We start from the raw sequence: 17,895 nt of genomic DNA on the forward strand, positions 1-17,895 counted from the left end.
GCTGTTACAAGCGCTCCCATTGAAGTGAATGGGAAGTGTTCAGCAGTCTGCCGTAACGCCGGTATGTACAGCTGTGATACATGCCCGGCGTTACTCCGTGTGAATGCCCCCTTAGGCAGTTTCCAAAAACTGCAAGAATGGGCTAACAGAGATCAGTAGAACAAGCAGCCTAAATCTCACACTGCACTGGGAGATAAAGATCAAGGCTACCCAAACGTCTTCACCAGAGCCTGCCATGAAGCTTGTTGATCTTGACTTGTATTTGGACCCAAGTTATCACTCCAGTAGCTTAATGTAAGAAATAGATAAGCTACAAACTGAAGAAAAACCAGGATCCGCAGCAAAACTCACAAGGCAGGCCAAACCAGGAGAGCAGAATGAAAGGAATAAACGTTTCCAAGGCAAGGTCAATCTCAGTCAACGCCAACAGCAGCAAGCAAGAGAATATTTGGTAAACAATACAAAGTCAGGAATACAGCTAATTAACAGAGATGATCAGAGCACTGGAGTCTAACTACTCTCAATTAACTAACAGCAGGCACATGGGACGTTGAGAACAGACTTTAAATATCCCCCCTCAGCTGCTGATTGGTTCAGTATCTCAGAACCCTGAAAAGTGGCAGAAAGCTTCATATGTTAACATGGCAACCTTAAGATGACAGAAGCAAGCAGTACTGCAGGGATGAGAATGCAGACTGAGATTCCTAACAAATCCCTTCTCAAACCCTCCCCTTGAGTCCAGGTTACCAGCCATCTCTGTAGGTAAGTGGACACCAGGGGGGACTAAGTAGCCAGAGGATTAAAAAAAAATCCTCTGGCTACTTAGTGATTAAATTAAAGTGTTCAATTGTTAGATTCCATGCTGTATAGTGAATAGGATTGTTTTTAAAATCCAATCTCCGATTAGTAAAAAAATCCCATTGACTTGTGTTGGGATCGGAATTGGGATCGAGATTGGATTCGAATGAAAAATGATCGGAAATCAACCCTACTCCTCTTCTTACACAAGACCACCGCAAAATGGCCAACAGAACAGCCGAATGCGCATGTCCGTCGGCCATTTTGCGGTGGTCTCGTGTAAGAAGAGTAGTGAAGAGGAGGAGACACAGAAGAGAGACGTGGCGCTTGAATGGATAATAATGCTGTGCTCAGAGCATAGAAGGAACGCCCCCTGTACTTTCGGAGCACAATTACCATATTAAAGAAAAAGAAGAAAAATTTAAAAATGGCGGTGCGGACCTGCAAAATAAAGGTAAGAGATGAACACTCTTTCTAAAGGCTTTTCCTACATTTTAGTTTAAAAACTGTTTAGAATGTTTAGTTTAGAATGCCTTTAAATGTTTTTTTACATTGTTTTTTAAATTACACTAGGATAAAATAAATGTCATTTTCTGTGAGACTACATTCTGCATTTCCTAAGGAGTTAAAAAAAAAAAAAAAAAAAAAAACCCATGCCAAAATAGCACTGCTCAGACAAACAAAATGTATCAAGGAATATTTTGTTCACGGTGTCTAGGTCAGATTGAAAATCCAGTATGAAAAACTTTGAGATTAACCATCCGAAGTGTCAGGAGTTCTGAGGTGGCCTCATATTGTTTGCTGGATATTTCCCAGTGGTGTCTGTGTGAAGAAAAGCTACAGATTTGTATATTGAAATCCCAACGACAATGCAGCTGGGTATCATGAAGAGCCAAGCAAAGAATCAAAACACAATCTGTGACTGGCACTAAGGTTCATGGTTCACAGAAGCATCTGATAAATTAACCTTTCAGATTCTGATTTTATGCTCACAAGCAATGGAAACTGATCCTGACATCCATATAAATAGGAAAGAATCATTTAGAAGACTTAAGACTTACAAAGAAAAAGTGCAACATGATCATTAATTATTTTAAAAAAAAACTAATCTTACTAATTGTTATTGCTATTACTAATAATAGCAATAATAATTGCAACTAATAATAGCAACTAATAATTACTAATTGTTATTGCTATTGTACAGAGAAGGCGTTGATGACGATTTTTGTAATATACTTTATTAACCTATTGTACTTAGCAGAAATCAAATTCTCTCTAGCAACAGTCTAAACTAAGCATTGTTAAGGAAACCTGTACTCTTTTCATCCTCTATTACCAATATATATACAGATATTGCAAATGCATAAGGGGGGGAGTGTTATCTCTATAAAAAAAAAGTCACTAGTTAAAAACACAGTCGAGAATAGAATTGTTAAATGCTTTAAAATCATGTTTGTTAGCAAAAAAAAAATTGAGACTCTTAGTTTTCAAACACCAGGAGCACTATTGTAGGTGGTACAGTGGGGCTATTTGAAGTAATACCCCTTTGGCATTTGCTATGTCTGTAAAATAGACCAATAAAGTAAATTACAAAAACGTTCAGTAAACTCCCCCCTATACCATAGCAAACAACATGAAAAACTATACATGGCATTGCTGTGTCTGTAATACACATACAACAAAATGAGCACAATGGGGTAGATAGACAGAGTAGGTATCCAAAAACAATAAAATATCACTTTTATTTTATCCAATAGTAAAGGAACCCAAGTAACGGGTAGCATCAATGCACAAAATAAATAAATAGGTAGAAAAATCACTTGGACTGGGAGACCCCACTTATAATTGTAGTGCCTAATGTGTTTCACTGTGCCTAATAATAGATGGTATCTAACCAAAACATACTTGTAGATGTAAAATGCATCTAGGGCCATAGGAAAGGGTGTGCAGACAATGAATATATTCCATTTACAGCCCCTGTTTTCAGCTGCTTGGAAACCACACATCTCTCTCACTGTATACGTAGTCCCTAGCAAGAGCATGTATAAACCATGTGCTGTGGAATAACCCACATGGACTAAAGCTCTAGAGTCCCTGATGTCCCAGCCCAATAAATACTCCACTGATAAAATGATATCTATCCTATAGGTGCACGGATATAAATTGTAACAGGTGGTGTTGCTATTTGATAAATCTGTTGCATTATTAGTCTGCCTAATCTAATTTTACATGTTATATTAGTTGGTTTACTCTAGGTTCACAGCTGCGTTCAGGTTTACATTTGTGGGGTCCGCTTAGTGACTCCCAAATGGAAATCTAATCTGCTTAAGGTTCCATTCACACAGATTGTTTTTGGTGAGGATTTTGGCGCTGAATCCATGTCAGAATCCACATGGTAAAAAAACCTCCCCATAGAGTTCTATTGGCTCTGCTAGCTTTTTTTTCCGCTAGTGGATTTTTTCTGCTAGCAGAAAAAAAAGCTTCCTTTAGGCAGATTCTGCTTACAAAAACCAACGCCGTCAATGGGAGGCAATTACCTATGGAAACCCAATGACCCCATAGACCAGGGTTCCTCAAACTGCGGCCCGAGGGCCACATGCGGCCCGCCAAGCACTTCTGTCTGGCTCTGCTGACAACGCCGGCAGGCGTGCATTTATAATGAAGCTCCTGGGGAGCTCGGGCCAGGCCATGGAGCGCACTTCACTTTACCTATTAGAGGGTACCGCTCCCGATGTCTGTGTGACCTGCTCTGCCTCCGGCCCACTGTTTAAAAAGTTTGAGGACCCCTGCCATATACTATATGGGGTCCGCCGGGTTTGCGCTTGGTTTCTGCCCAGAGATGGCGAAAAATGCGGAGAGAAAAGTAGTGCTTGCAGTGCTTTTCTCTCCACATTTTTCTAACAGAAAAGGAGAACGGAATCCCCGAATGGAGTTCCAGTGCTGGTGTGAACCCATCCTTAGTTGACGCCTGAAAAATGCACCAAAATTTTGGTGCTTTTTGAGCGCATGGAGGCGAAAATTATGCCAGGTCCGCTTTCTGCAAAGTCACATCACTTCAATGTATTTTTCATAAATATATCTAAAACACTTTAATGATAAATGTGGCACAAGGCATTAGACAATTTCTTAGCACAAAGTAGGTCAGTTCTTGGAACAAAATACACTGTCTACCACTAAGTATTTGGACACCTCACCTATGGTAGAAAAGAAAAACAACATTTATTCATATTCAATAGTTGGTAGAGCCTCCACGAGTGGCAATTACAGCCTCAACCCTCTGGGACATGGTTTCTACAAGTCCTTGTATGACGGCTCGTGGTATTTTATTCCATTCAGCTTGGAAATGACAAGTTCTTCCACGGATTTTGGACGGCTGAAGTTTCAGAGCTTTGCCGACTCGGGGCACATTCTGACAATCAGCTTCACCTTCCCCTTTGTAATCACATAGGCCACTGTCGATTTTGGATAATTCAAATTGCTTGCTACGTCCCTTAAAGAGGACCTTTCATCACTTGGGGCACATGCGGTTTTATATACCGCTAGAAAGCCAACTGAAATACTGCACTGAACGCCCCCTCCGTCTTCTCTCCAGGAATGCCCTTCTGCCGGTAAAGAGCCACGGTACCGGAACTGATAGTTCTTCACTGGGGGCACAGATCATGAAAGCAGACAGTGTGCTGAATTCAGCGCACTGTCGGCGTTCTAGTGGTATATAAAACCGCATGTGCCCCAAGTGATGAAAGGTCCTCTTTAACCCCTTCCCGACATTCGCCGTAATAGTACGGCGCTGCTGGGAAGGGCTTCCCGCAAACCGCCGTACTATTACTGCGGATGCATGGTGCGCACACAGAAACTGTGTGCACACCATGCAAAGCGGGTGTCAGCCGTAATACACGGCTGACAATGCCCCGTAACACCCGCGGTCGGAACCGGGTCCGATCGCGGGTGTTAACCCCTGAGATGCCGGTGATCAACATGGCCACCGGCACCTCCGGGGTTACAATGTCATATGGTGCCGATCGGCACCCCCCGCGCCGGTTTCGGGGGGTGCCGGTGTTCATAGGGGGCAGCCCGGGGTCTGATTAGTGACCCCGGGTCTGTCCCTTCACTTACCCCGTCCTCGCGCCTGGCCGATCCTGCCGTAAATGAAGCTGTCAGCCTGTGCGTCTACACAGGCTGACAGCTTCCTATACTCTGCAATACATGTGTAACACGTGTATTGCAGCGTATCTCTATTGAAGCAGTGATCAGCCGATCACTGCTTCAATCCCCCATGGGGACAGAAAAAAAAAGTTACAAAAAAGTAAAAATAAAAAAGTTTAAATAAGTTTAAAATAAAATAGAAATAAATAAAGCCCCCAAAATCCCATTTTCCCCATATAAAATGTTTTATTATGTAAAATAAAGAAAAATAGAAAAAAACATTACATATTTGGTATCGCCGCGTCCGTAATAACCTGAACAATAGAATTAAAACATTATTTAACCCGAACGGCGAATGTCGTAAAAAAAAAAAACGTAGAAAACCGCACAAAATAATGATTATTCACCACCTTTCCCTTACAAAATGTTCAATAAAAAGTAATCAAATGGTCAGATGAAAACCAAAATGGTACCAATAAAAAGAAGAGGTCTTCCCGCAAAAAATAAGCCCTCAACCAGCTCTGTCTAGCGAAAAATAAAAACGTTATGCCTTTCAGAAGATGACGATGCAAAAACAATAGATTTTTTTCCCTGAATTGAATTCTATTCTGCACAAATAGCAACGCATTAAAAAATCATATAAATGAGGTATCGCCATAACCGTACCAACCTGCAGAATAAAGGTAACATGTTACTTATGCTGTACGCTGCACGGGAAAAAAAAAAATGCTAAAAAGCAATGCCAGAATTGATGTTTCCTTTTACATCCCACCCAGAAAGAGTTAATAAAATGTAGTCAATAAGTTACAGGCCCCAAAATGGTGGCATTGAAAAGTACATCTAATACCGCAAACACCAAGCCCTCATATGGCCACATTGCCATAAAATAAAAATAAAAATCTACCTTGTACAATGTGAAGACAAAAACCCCAAAAGTCGCCAAATCATTAGGACATAAGTGGCTGCGACTAGAAGGAAATGTATAAGCTGTGCGAGCGTTTTCAGGGGACCCCCCATATTTAGAGCTTATGAGAGAGAATACACCAGCGCTGATCCCCCAGAATGCCACTCTTCCCCGTCCGTGTCATAGGAGCTAGTGGGAAAATAGAATGGGATTTGGTGTACCCAATTTACTCCGCACAGCTTACACATTCACTTTGGGGTTACTAATGCTCACTACATCACTTGATAAATTCTTTGAGGGGTGCGGTTTTCAAAATGGGGTCACTTTCTAGAGGTTTCCACTGTTTTGACTCCTCAAGGGCTTTGTAAATGTGACATGGCTCCTGAAACTGATCACAGCCAGATCTGCCTTCTAAAAGCTCTTTGGTGCGCCTTCCCTTCTGCGTCTCACTGTGCGTCCATATATTAGTTTACACCCACAAGTGGGGTACTGTGGTAGTCGGGAGAACTTGCCTAACAAATTGTGGGATGCGTTTTCTCCTTTATCCCCTTGTGAATGTGCAAATTCTAGGGCTAAACGAAAATATTAGTAAAATAAATTCAAATTTGAAAATTTCACCTCCATTTTGTATTAATTCCTGTTAAGCACTTATAGGGTTAAATTACTAGGTATATGTTGTTTTGGCTTATTTAAGGGGTGCAGTTTTGAAAATGGGGTGATTTATGGGGGCTTTAATACAAGGGTCTTTCAAAACGCCTTCATAACTGGATTAGGCCCTTTAAAAAATGGGTTTTGGAAATTTCTTGACAATTTTGAATATTGTTGTTTCACTTGTAAATCTTATAATGTCCGTAAAAATTTAAAGGGTGACTAAAGTTTGATGCCGACATAAAGCAGAGATCTGGGACATGAGATTTATGATATAATTTTGGCGGTCTGACTATCTGTATGTAATGCACATCATTTCAAACTTTATAAAATGCATATTTTTCAAAATTTCCACCAAATTTCCAATTTTTTCATAATTAAACGCAAAACATATCAACCAAAATTTACCACTAACATGAAGTACAATGTGTTACGAAAAAACAATCTTAAAATCACTTTGGTAAGTTAAAGCGTTCCAAAGTTATTGCCACATAAAGTGACACATGTCAGTTTTGAAAAATCGAGCTTGGTCAGGAAGTCAAAAAGTGCCATCGGAGGGAAGGGGTTAAGGATCAAACATTTCTGCGGTCCCTCCAATTACCCCTTTCTCAAAATCAGACAACTCTGCACTTCGTGGCAGAAGGCCTGACGTACATCACGACCACAGATATCTTCATGTGCATTTGCATGGGTGTCAAATACTTATTGGTAGACAGTGCCAAACCAAAAGCACCAACAGATGATAACCAAGGCCAAAATAAAGGCGACCACAGAGGCAAACAGAGAGCGGTACATTGATGAATGGAGAAACAAAATTAATAACTCCAAGAAATTCACCATGTACCAATCCCTACAAAGGGACTACACCATGGCCACCTACCTGGAGAGAATACACCACCCCAAACACAGACAGACCCTGAGCCGGTACAGACTGAGCGCCCACAACCTGGAGATGGAGACGGGGCGACACAGGCAGACGTACAAGCCACGGGAGAACAGACTGTGTCAGCACTGTGACCAGGGGGCCCTAGAAGACGAGACCCACTTCCTGCTACACTGCACCAAATACTCAGCTGTGAGGGCCGTCTACTACCAAAGACTCTCTGCCCACATCCCAGACTTCATATCTGCAGACGAGAAGAGGAAACTCCACATCCTACTGGGAGAAGAAGAGGCCACTGTGGAGATCGCTGCCCAATACGTGTCAAGCTGTCACTAAACCAGAGGATGATGATACTCCACGGACTGTTATACCCCAAACCACCCACCCCACCCCCCCATATAGCGGTCACCAACTAAGAGGAAGATGAGACTCCACGGATTGTTATACCCCAAATCAACCACCCCAACCCCCCATACCCACCACTCAAAACCCCCCCCCCAACTCCAACCCCCCCCCCCCCACACACACACACTTTACTAGCTTTGGCAATGCCAAATATGTATTCGGACGTGCCAATAAAGCTTGTTTGATTTGATTTGTGCTTCAAAAGTGCATTGAAAAGTAAACAGTAAGGTCATATATGCCCCAGCTTGGCACCACAGAAAACTAAGTCCTACAAACCACAAAGTCCTCATAGCTGCATGGGTGGCAAACTGAAGATAGAATGGGTGTTTGAATGCAGCAAAAAAAAAAAAAAAAGTGTTTTATTGAGCAAAGTTACAAAAACCTTACAAAAATACTTTAAAGACCAAATCAGATGGATGACAACCATGGCACATGGCAAGATTTTCTGTGTGGCTGTGATCTTTCTGGCTTGGTCTTTACAGAGATACAGTCAGGAACAAAGCAGTGGCGGGGTGCCAGCTGCAAGGCAAAAATGTTTTATATCCGGTTCAAGATGTTAATGAAGCTTTAGCTCCAAAGGCTAAATACAGAGGTTGAGTTGTTTGGTTTCCTTTAGTAGGGTGGTTCTGCCACATGGCACATGTGGTGCCAGGCTGTCTTCCAGTGTCCATATGTGCCCAATGTTAATTTCTCTTCACCTTTTATTACTCTGTATTTAATAAGCAATTTAGAACACAGAGGAAATTTTAATTGTCTTCTTATACACGAGTTTAGTAAAAAAAAGTCCAGTAGTTTTTTTCTTTTGAGAGTCAAAGAGAACTGTAAATAAGAGGTTAGTCACAAACTAAAGCAGACTGCTGAGGAAAGACTTGAGAACACTGACATGTGCTACAAGCTACTGTGCTTTATACCACAATATTACAGAAGATATATACACCATTGAGTCTCTTATTAGTGTTAACCTTCAGCTTATTTGTGAAAATGACTGACTTTAAATACAAATTTGGCAGTTGCCGCATTGTAGAACTACAAGTTTCATCTATATCAATGGTGGACCAGATATATTGTGTATCTTTTAAAGCTCACAGGCTGCTGGAGAGAGCGGCGGGGGCCAGACACAACATTAACAAGAGAGGACGCCAAAGTTTTATTCCATTTTAAGCCCTGCCAGGAGTTGCAACTACAATTAGAGAGCGGGGACACTGGATTTATCATATGTAGTCGCCAAGGAGTAAGGAGGTGAGTAAAGCGGCCAAAGGCTAGACACATTCATATTTTTTAAGCTGCAGTACAGATTTTGGATTGCGCCATTATTTATTCCATCTGGTATAACTGATTATTCTTACTATATTTCGCACAATCTATGTTTCTTTTCTTGATGAGAATGAAGTGAATTATTGATCCATTTTTGGTGCAGCTATTAAGCAGCGTTCTGTTGTGCATACTGAGTGTATATACTATGGATTTTTAACATATATTGCTTTTTTGTCTACCATCAGCTATTTGACAAACATAGTTGTCCAGTTGGTGTTGTTAGTAGTGTCTGAGCTCTTGTATGGACGTTAGTTACTCTGTTTCTAACGTAAGTGATATAGATATTGAGGGCCTGGCTTGATGCTTGTTATTATTGTTTCTGTATCTTGGAATATGTTTCTTGTTTTTTTAGATTTTCTTGGGATGGAAAAGGACTTGACATTCTATACATTTCCATAAGCATTATATATCTATAGTAGCAGCTTCGACCATTCCCTTTTTACAGTCATTGACCAGGACATTAATTAAATAAATAATAATAGAAAAAAAAATCCAGGGGAATTCAAGTGATGCTGGCTCATGCATACAACTCTTATAGCGAGATTGATTATATCTTTTACTCTCAAATGCTACCACTGCTGATATAGGCAACATCTACGTTTAAGACCAGGATCCAGTACATCTCACTTTGCATACCTTCTCATCTAACCAGCCATTTACATGGAGGCTCAGCGAGTCTTCGTTATGGGACTCACCATGCCTTACAGATCTCAAACAAGTTATTGCCATCGTCATACACAATCACCAATAGGACTCACCTTCCCCAATGCAATGAGAGACCTTGAAATGTGTGATATAGGATCATCTGATTAAAAATGAGGCACGCATCAAGAAAGAAGCTTCACACAAGCTTAATACACGTCTTTCCACTTTGAGTGCTCACATAAACAAGCAAATCATTGCTCACTACTGGGGAAAATGGCGAAAATTCAACACAAAATAAATCTCCTACTTGAATTTAAGCACCAATCTGGATACCTCTTAGCTCACACCCTTCAGTCATGTCAGGTATCTACATATATTCCCACAATGAAAATGGACTTTGCAAACACAGACACACTTAACAGAAGAGATAGCAGAGGCTTTCCACAAATATTATCAAAGTCTTTATAATTTACCAACCCCAGCCTCCTCCAACCCAACCCTATGTGCTTACTAATCACCTGCCCATTGTATGGCTGCCTTACCTGGTCTGTTTTCGACCATGTGGTAATGCAGTAGCTTTACACAACTACTGCTGTACTCAGTCTTTGAAATACTAATAGATGGTAACATCCATCATTGTGTAATATCTGTCAAGTCTCGCAGACCTACTGGATTAGGTCTTTTCCATCTCAAATACGACACTTTGTACCGCCTTTGTATCTTTTACTTGAAAGTTATTAAATCAAGAATGGGGCAAGAAAAGGAGTACAGCAATTTTGTTTGAACAAAATTCAGTAGATTTTGAAAAATACTTTAAAATGCAAATCTATTCTTTTCTTTCTCCCTATCCCATAACTAATAGAGATGAGCGAACAGTGTTCTATCGAACACATGTTCGATCGGATATCAGGGTGTTCGCCATGTTCGAATCGAATCGAACACCGCGTGGTAAAGTGCGCCAAAATTTGATTCCCCTCCCACCTTCCCTGGCGCCTTTTTTGCACCAATAACAGCGCAGGGGAGGTGGGACAGGAACTACGACACCGGGGGCATTGAAAAAAATTGGAAAAAGTCATTGGCTGCCGAAATCAGGTGACCTCCATTTTAGACGAATAGTGGATTTCAAATCCGGGTCATATGAGAATGTGAACTTTGTGACTATGAGACAGGGATAGCTGTACAGGCAGGGATAGCTAGGGATAACCTTTATTTAGGGGGGAATGTTATTAAAAATAACTTTTTGGGGCTCTATCGGGTGTGTAATTGTGATTTTTGTGAGATAAACTTTTTCCCATAGGGATGCATTGGCCAGCGCTGATTGGCCGAATTCCGTACTCTGGCCAATCAGTGCTGGCCAATGCATTCTATTAGCTTGATGAAGCAGAGTGTGCACAAGGGTTCAAGCGCACCCTCGGCTCTGATGTAGCAGAGCCGAGGGTGCACTTGAACCCTTGTGCACCCTCAGCTCTGCTACATCAGAGCCGAGGGTGCGCTTGAACCCTTGTGCACACTCTGCTTCATCAAGCTAATAGAATGCATTGGCCAGCGCTGATTGGCCAATGTATTCTATTAGCCCGATGAAGTAGAGCTGAATGTGTGTGCTAAGCACACACATTCAGCTCTACTTCATCGGGCTAATAGAATGCATTGGCCAGCGCTGATTGGCCAGAGTACGGAACTCGACCAATCAGCGCTGGCTCTGCTGGAGGAGGCGGAGTCTAAGATCGCTCCACACCAGTCTCCATTCAGGTCCGACCTTAGACTCCGCCTCCTCCGGCAGAGCCAGCGCTGATTGGCCGAAGGCTGGCCAATGCATTCCTATGCGAATGCAGAGACTTAGCAGTGCTGAGTCAGTTTTGCTCAACTACACATCTGATGCACACTCGGCACTGCTACATCAGATGTAGCAATCTGATGTAGCAGAGCCGAGGGTGCACTAGAACCCCTGTGCAAACTCAGTTCACGCTAATAGAATGCATTGGCCAGCGCTGATTGGCCAATGCATTCTATTAGCCCGATGAAGTAGAGCTGAATGTGTGTGCTAAGCACACACATTCAGCACTGCTTCATCACGCCAATACAATGCATTAGCCAGTGCTGATTGGCCAGAGTACGGAATTCGGCCAATCAGCGCTGGCCAATGCATTCTATTAGCCCGATGAAGTAGAGCTGAATGTGTGTGCTAAGCACACACATTCAGCACTGCTTCATCACGCCAATACAATGCATTAGCCAGTGCTGATTGGCCGAATTCCGTACTCTGGCCAATCAGCGCTGGCTCTGCTGGAGGAGGTGGAGTCTAAGGTCGGACCTGAATGGAGACTGGTGTGGAGCGATCTTAGACTCCGCCTCCTCCAGCAGAGCCAGCGCTGATTGGCCGAATTCCGTACTCTGGCCAATCAGCGCTGGCCAATGCATTCTATTAGCCCGATGAAGTAGAGCTGAATGTGTGTGCTAAGCACACACATTCAGCACTGCTTCATCACACCAATACAATGCATTAGCCAGTGCTGATTGGCCAGAGTACGGAATTCGGCCAATCAGCGCTGGCTCTGCTGGAGGAGGCGGAGTCTAAGGTCGGACCTGAATGGAGACTGGTGTGGAGCGATCTTAGACTCCGCCTCCTCCAGCAGAGCCAGCGCTGATTGGCCGAATTCCGTACTCTGGCCAATCAGCACTGGCTAATGCATTGTATTGGCGTGATGAAGCAGTGCTGAATGTGTGTGCTTAGCACACACATTCAGCTCTACTTCATCGGGCTAATAGAATGCATTGGCCAGCGCTGATTGGCCGAATTCCGTACTCTGGCCAATCAGCACTGGCTAATGCATTGTATTGGCGTGATGAAGCAGTGCTGAATGTGTGTGCTTAGCACACACATTCAGCTCTGCTTCATCGGGCTAATAGAATGCATTGGCCAGCGCTGATTGGCCGAATTCCGTACTGCTTAGCACACACATTCAGCACTGCTTCATCACGCCAATACAATGCATTAGCCAGTGCTGATTGGCCAGAGTACGGAATTCGGCCAATCAGCGCTGGCCAATGCATTCTATTTGCCCGATGAAGCAGTGCTGAATGTGTGTGCTTAGCCAGCGCTGATTGGCCGAATTCCGTACTCTGGCCAATCAGCACTGGCTAATGCATTGTATTGGCGTGATGAAGCAGTGCTGAATGTGTGTGCTTAGCACACACATTCAGCTCTACTTCATCGGGCTAATAGAATGCATTGGCCAGTGCTGATTGGCCAGAGTACGGAATTCGGCCAATCAGCGCTGGCTCTGCTGGAGGAGGCGGAGTCTAAGATCGCTCCACACCAGTCTCCATTCAGGTCCGACCTTAGACTCCGCCTCCTCCAGCAGAGCCAGCGCTGATTGGCCGAATTCCGTACTCTGGCCAATCAGCACTGGCTAATGCATTGTATTGGCGTGATGAAGCAGTGCTGAATGAGTGTGCTTAGCACACACATTCAGCTCTACTTCATCGGGCTAATAGAATGCATTGGCCAGCGCTGATTGGCCGAATTCCGTACTCTGGCCAATCAGCACTGGCTAATGCATTGTATTGGCGTGATGAAGCAGTGCTGAATGAGTGTGCTTAGCACACACATTCAGCTCTACTTCATCGGGCTAATAGAATGCATTGGCCAATCAGCGCTGGCCAATGCATTCTATTAGCGTGAACTGAGTTTGCACAGGGGTTCTAGTGCACCCTCGGCTCTGCTACATCAGATTGCTACATCTGATGTAGCAGTGCCGAGTGTGCATCAGATGTGTAGTTGAGCAAAACTGACTCAGCACTGCTAAGTCTCTGCATTCGCATAGGAATGCATTGGCCAGCCTTCGGCCAATCAGCGCTGGCTCTGCCGGAGGAGGCGGAGTCTAAGGTCGGACCTGAATGGAGACTGGTGTGGAGCGATCTTAGACTCCGCCTCCTCCAGCAGAGCCAGCGCTGATTGGTCGAGTTCCGTACTCTAGCCAATCAGCACTGGCCAATGCATTTCTATGGGGAAAAGTTAGCTTGCGAAAATCGCAAACTGACAGGGATTTCCATGAAATAAAGTGACTTTTATGCCCCCAGACATGCTTCCTCTGCTGTCCCAGTGTCATTCCAGGGTGTTGGTATCATTTCCTGGGGTGTCATAGTGGACTTGGTGACCCTCCAGACACGAATTTGGGTTTCCCCCTTAACGAGTTTATGTTCCCCATAGACTATAATGGGGTTCGAAACCCATTCGAACACTCGAACAGTGAGCAGCTGTTCGAATCGAATTTCGAACCTCGAACATTTTAGTGTTCGCTCATCTCTAATAACTAATATACAACATTTTGCTTGCTCAGGCTTTTCAGACTTATCATAGGAGAGGAGCTAACCTGACAAGAAATCTTTATCCAGAAAAGTACTATAAGTCTTTTACATTTATAGAATTTAGGCGTCATTGAGGGAGATTTACTGATAATGTTGTAGGACGCTTCCAAAAAAATGTTGGCATAAATTACATAAACTGCTAAATTTATGAAATCACACATAGGGCATTATACGGATAGTACAAATATATAAGCGTGCAATAAACTTTTGCTTATGCCTGTCAGACTTTCTAATGTTTTTCTGCACAGTGTGTCATACAGAAGGTTTCATTTGGAGGTACCCTTAAAGAAACCGCATTTGTAGCAGCTGAAATATAGTGTTACGCTCAAGAAAAAGTATCATGAACTATCTTGTCCTCAGTGTAACTTCTTATAGACACATTATAAAAAGCATATTCTCTATGGTTTGTTTTTATAACTAGCTAGAAAAGAATTTAGGCTGAGGCACCACATTGTGGGAATGCAGCTTTTTTTTATGCAGATTTTGTTGCTGTTTTTTGAGCCAAAGTCAAGAATGGCTACAAAAGGAGTGGAAATATATAGGAAGTTCTTATACTTCTCCCTTCTGCTCAATCCACTACTGACTTTGGTTCGAAAAACTGCAGAAAAATCTCAACAAAAAAAGCTGTGCTTTCGCAATGTTGGGCCTCAGCCTTAAAGGGTTTTTTCTATCTCAGCAAATCACTGCCAATTGGGAAATAACTGCTCCTGAGTACTGATTCCTAGGGTGGGCTTGCTGGTCTATGCTGTTTCTGTAGCCTCCATAGAGGTGAATGGGAGCTATGGAAGGTTATTCTATGACAACTCTGGGAGCCTTCAATCAACTCTGACTCCCGGGCCTGGCATTACATCCCAAAATGGTGGTACCCATGCTCCTTTGGGGAAAGTGTGTGTTAGTCAGTGTGTTTGGCCAAGGAGTTAGGAAAGGGGATTAATGTCCATGATCAGTGTTTATACTAACTGTGAGAATTGCCACTGGGTCTCCACTGTATAATACGGCAGAGACCCGCTGGCTATGGCGGATGCTCAAACAGCCTCAACTTTCTTCTGGTCTTGTACAAAAGAGGAGATTCTCATCCTTCATATGTATTTAGAGACAGTGAAATCTCTGGGAATAATGGGATGTTCCTCCTTCACTACCCAGTCCGGAGCCATGGTGCTGAAGATCCCAGCTGAATGCTGTAAAGCTGCTTCCACTCACTTGGTACTGAAGAAAGGAGGGAGGAGCATTGTTTATTTCCCTTCCTTTCTCTCTGCCTATTGCACTTGTATCTTGAATCCTCCTTTGTGTTTAGCTGCCAGAGCTGCCAGGGACTTGGCTTTGCTGATGCCCCTTTTGCTTTCTGTACTCTCTGTGCCCAGGGCTCATGCCTCACCAGCTCTCCCTAGTTATGTCCCTGAGTATGTTCACTATGCCACATACCACCCATACTACAGTATATAAGTGGTTTAGAAGCAATTGGTGTTGGCAGACTCTTTTTATAACCATGCTAAACATTACATAATGGTGCATCTATAAACAGGTGCCAGTTGCCTTGGCATGTGACCACTGCTGTGTACAGAGATCAGAAGATTTATGGTTGGTACCAGCTTGACAGTACTGAAAATCAGAAGCCAAGACATGAGACATTTAAGTGCACCATTGGGAGTAACTGCAGATGTTCTCAGGGTTGTGGTTCTGTAACTGACAAGGTGAGTAACATAAATCAGCAATTCCGCTCCGATTAATATGTAGCATGAAGTGAATTTTATCATACAGATTACTGGGTAAGTAATGATGGCACTAAATACAGGTAGTAAAGGGTGTCATGAACAAAACACAGATGGAGACCAACCCCAAAAGCTATATAATAAATGTAATTTGGCTGATGGTAAATGTCTGAAACTGAACTAGTTTTTTTTTGCATTTGCATAGAACTTTAGTTTTATAGTGATAGTAAAGTAATATTTTGCTTGGTTAAAGTAATCCAAGTGATTATTATTACTGAAATAGGAGCAGGGAGTCATTGCTGTGATTCCTTACCATCTCGTCCATTATCAAACATTTACATAAAAGACGATTTCCAGAAAAGTAGCGCTTAACCATCGCTTATGTCATCTTGACTTTTCGCCGCTCTTTAGTTTTGTTTGCACGATCTCTAACCTTTTAATCTTAATGTAGCAGCGTCTTACATATGCATATTAAAAAAGAAAACTAAAAAAAAACTCCTCTATCCATTATTATGAAGAATGTGATCTTTTTTCCTCAATCAAACACCTAATCATAGTTCTTCTCCTAGAGCCTTGTTAGCAGATGCACACAATTTCTAATGGCCTTAATGTACAAGGAGCACTTTCACATCTGCGGGAGCCTTTGATGACTGTGACAGAACAATTTCCTCTTGCTCCCCATTCTTGACCTTATTGGACAATCAGCCAGTATATGAATTAGTTGCTCTAAGGGAAATGATTGCTACCTGCCTGGCGTTTCCAATTCCATATATGTATTTCTGCTCTCTGCTTTGCTTTTTACAGTGTCACCCTTTGGAACAGAAGGTATTTAAGGTTAAGTCTAAGAATGATGGAATAAAAGTGAATGTGGGTTTTATGCTTTCCTTAGGGAAATTTGAGTTTGTAACTGAAAAATAAATACCTTCATAATGTCTTTAAAATTAAAAAACGAATAAATTGTATGTGAAAGAAGCGCATATAGTAGCGATATATATTTTGTGCAAGAAGAAAATAAACTACTAAGTGGTCACCAATGGCCTGAAAATGTATGAACTAATCTTTATTGGTAATTAGTTTGTGCTTACAGCTTATAGAGATTGCTCTGTACTGAATTACTTACCTAGATGAGGGAATATCCTTACTTTATATGCAAAATATCATTATTGGATTTTGTGGTCTCCAAAGAAAAATGATTCTTTGCCATAATCAGCTACTAGATACAATGGTGCACTGACTTTAGCTAAAATCACAACCGTTGCTTTACTGTATACCTTTCTACTACAAGCCTTGGGTTGCAAGATGACTTAATAATAACACCCATTACTTGGCCAAAGATTGCCGATTGTGGCGTTCATTGATGTTAATAAATATGAATGGGTTTGTGCAATTTATCACAACACAAAAAAAATCATTGTGCAATGCGATCTCATTTACTTTTATTAGCTGCGATAAAGGCAGCAATAGCCCCAAACTTTGTCTGTTGTTGCTAAAGTTGCTGTATAGCCCACAAGCTTCTCAGTCTGGTCCGGTGTGACTCATAAAGAACATAATATATGCTCTATCTGATGCCAGGTTCTTTGCAGATTCCAACACATTCTGTGGACACAATAACACTGAGACAAACTACAAAGTTGTTATGGCAATAAAACTAATTTTTCCAGTTCTCAGCTGAGCTGTGGGTCCTCTTGAGCCCAGCAGGCCCTGGCATCTGCCTGGTTTTGGCATGTGCTGACGCCAGACTGTTCTCAGTAAGTATAAACTGAAAAACTGCAAGTACTATCCACTGTATCTTCAATACTGATTGAGGGCATAAACAACTGACTGGTGTAATAACAGTTTAAAGGGAACCAGTCAGGTGGATTGTCCACAAAAACAGGCCCCAGCATGTGCAGCAGCAAGATAATGTCTTTGATAATCTCTTGATAATCTCTCAGTTACACAACAGTTAAGTTTTATGCTCTTAAAGGGGCTCTATCATTTGGAAAAGTCATTTTTAACTAAGCACATACTTGCATAGCCTTTAGAAAGGCTATTACATGCGTACCATTTGTATGTAAATTGCCTCAGTAGTTTTTGAA

The sequence above is a fragment of the Leptodactylus fuscus genome, chromosome 5 (genome assembly GCF_031893055.1).
Source record: "Leptodactylus fuscus isolate aLepFus1 chromosome 5, aLepFus1.hap2, whole genome shotgun sequence".
Classification (NCBI taxonomy): Eukaryota; Metazoa; Chordata; class Amphibia; order Anura; family Leptodactylidae; genus Leptodactylus; species Leptodactylus fuscus.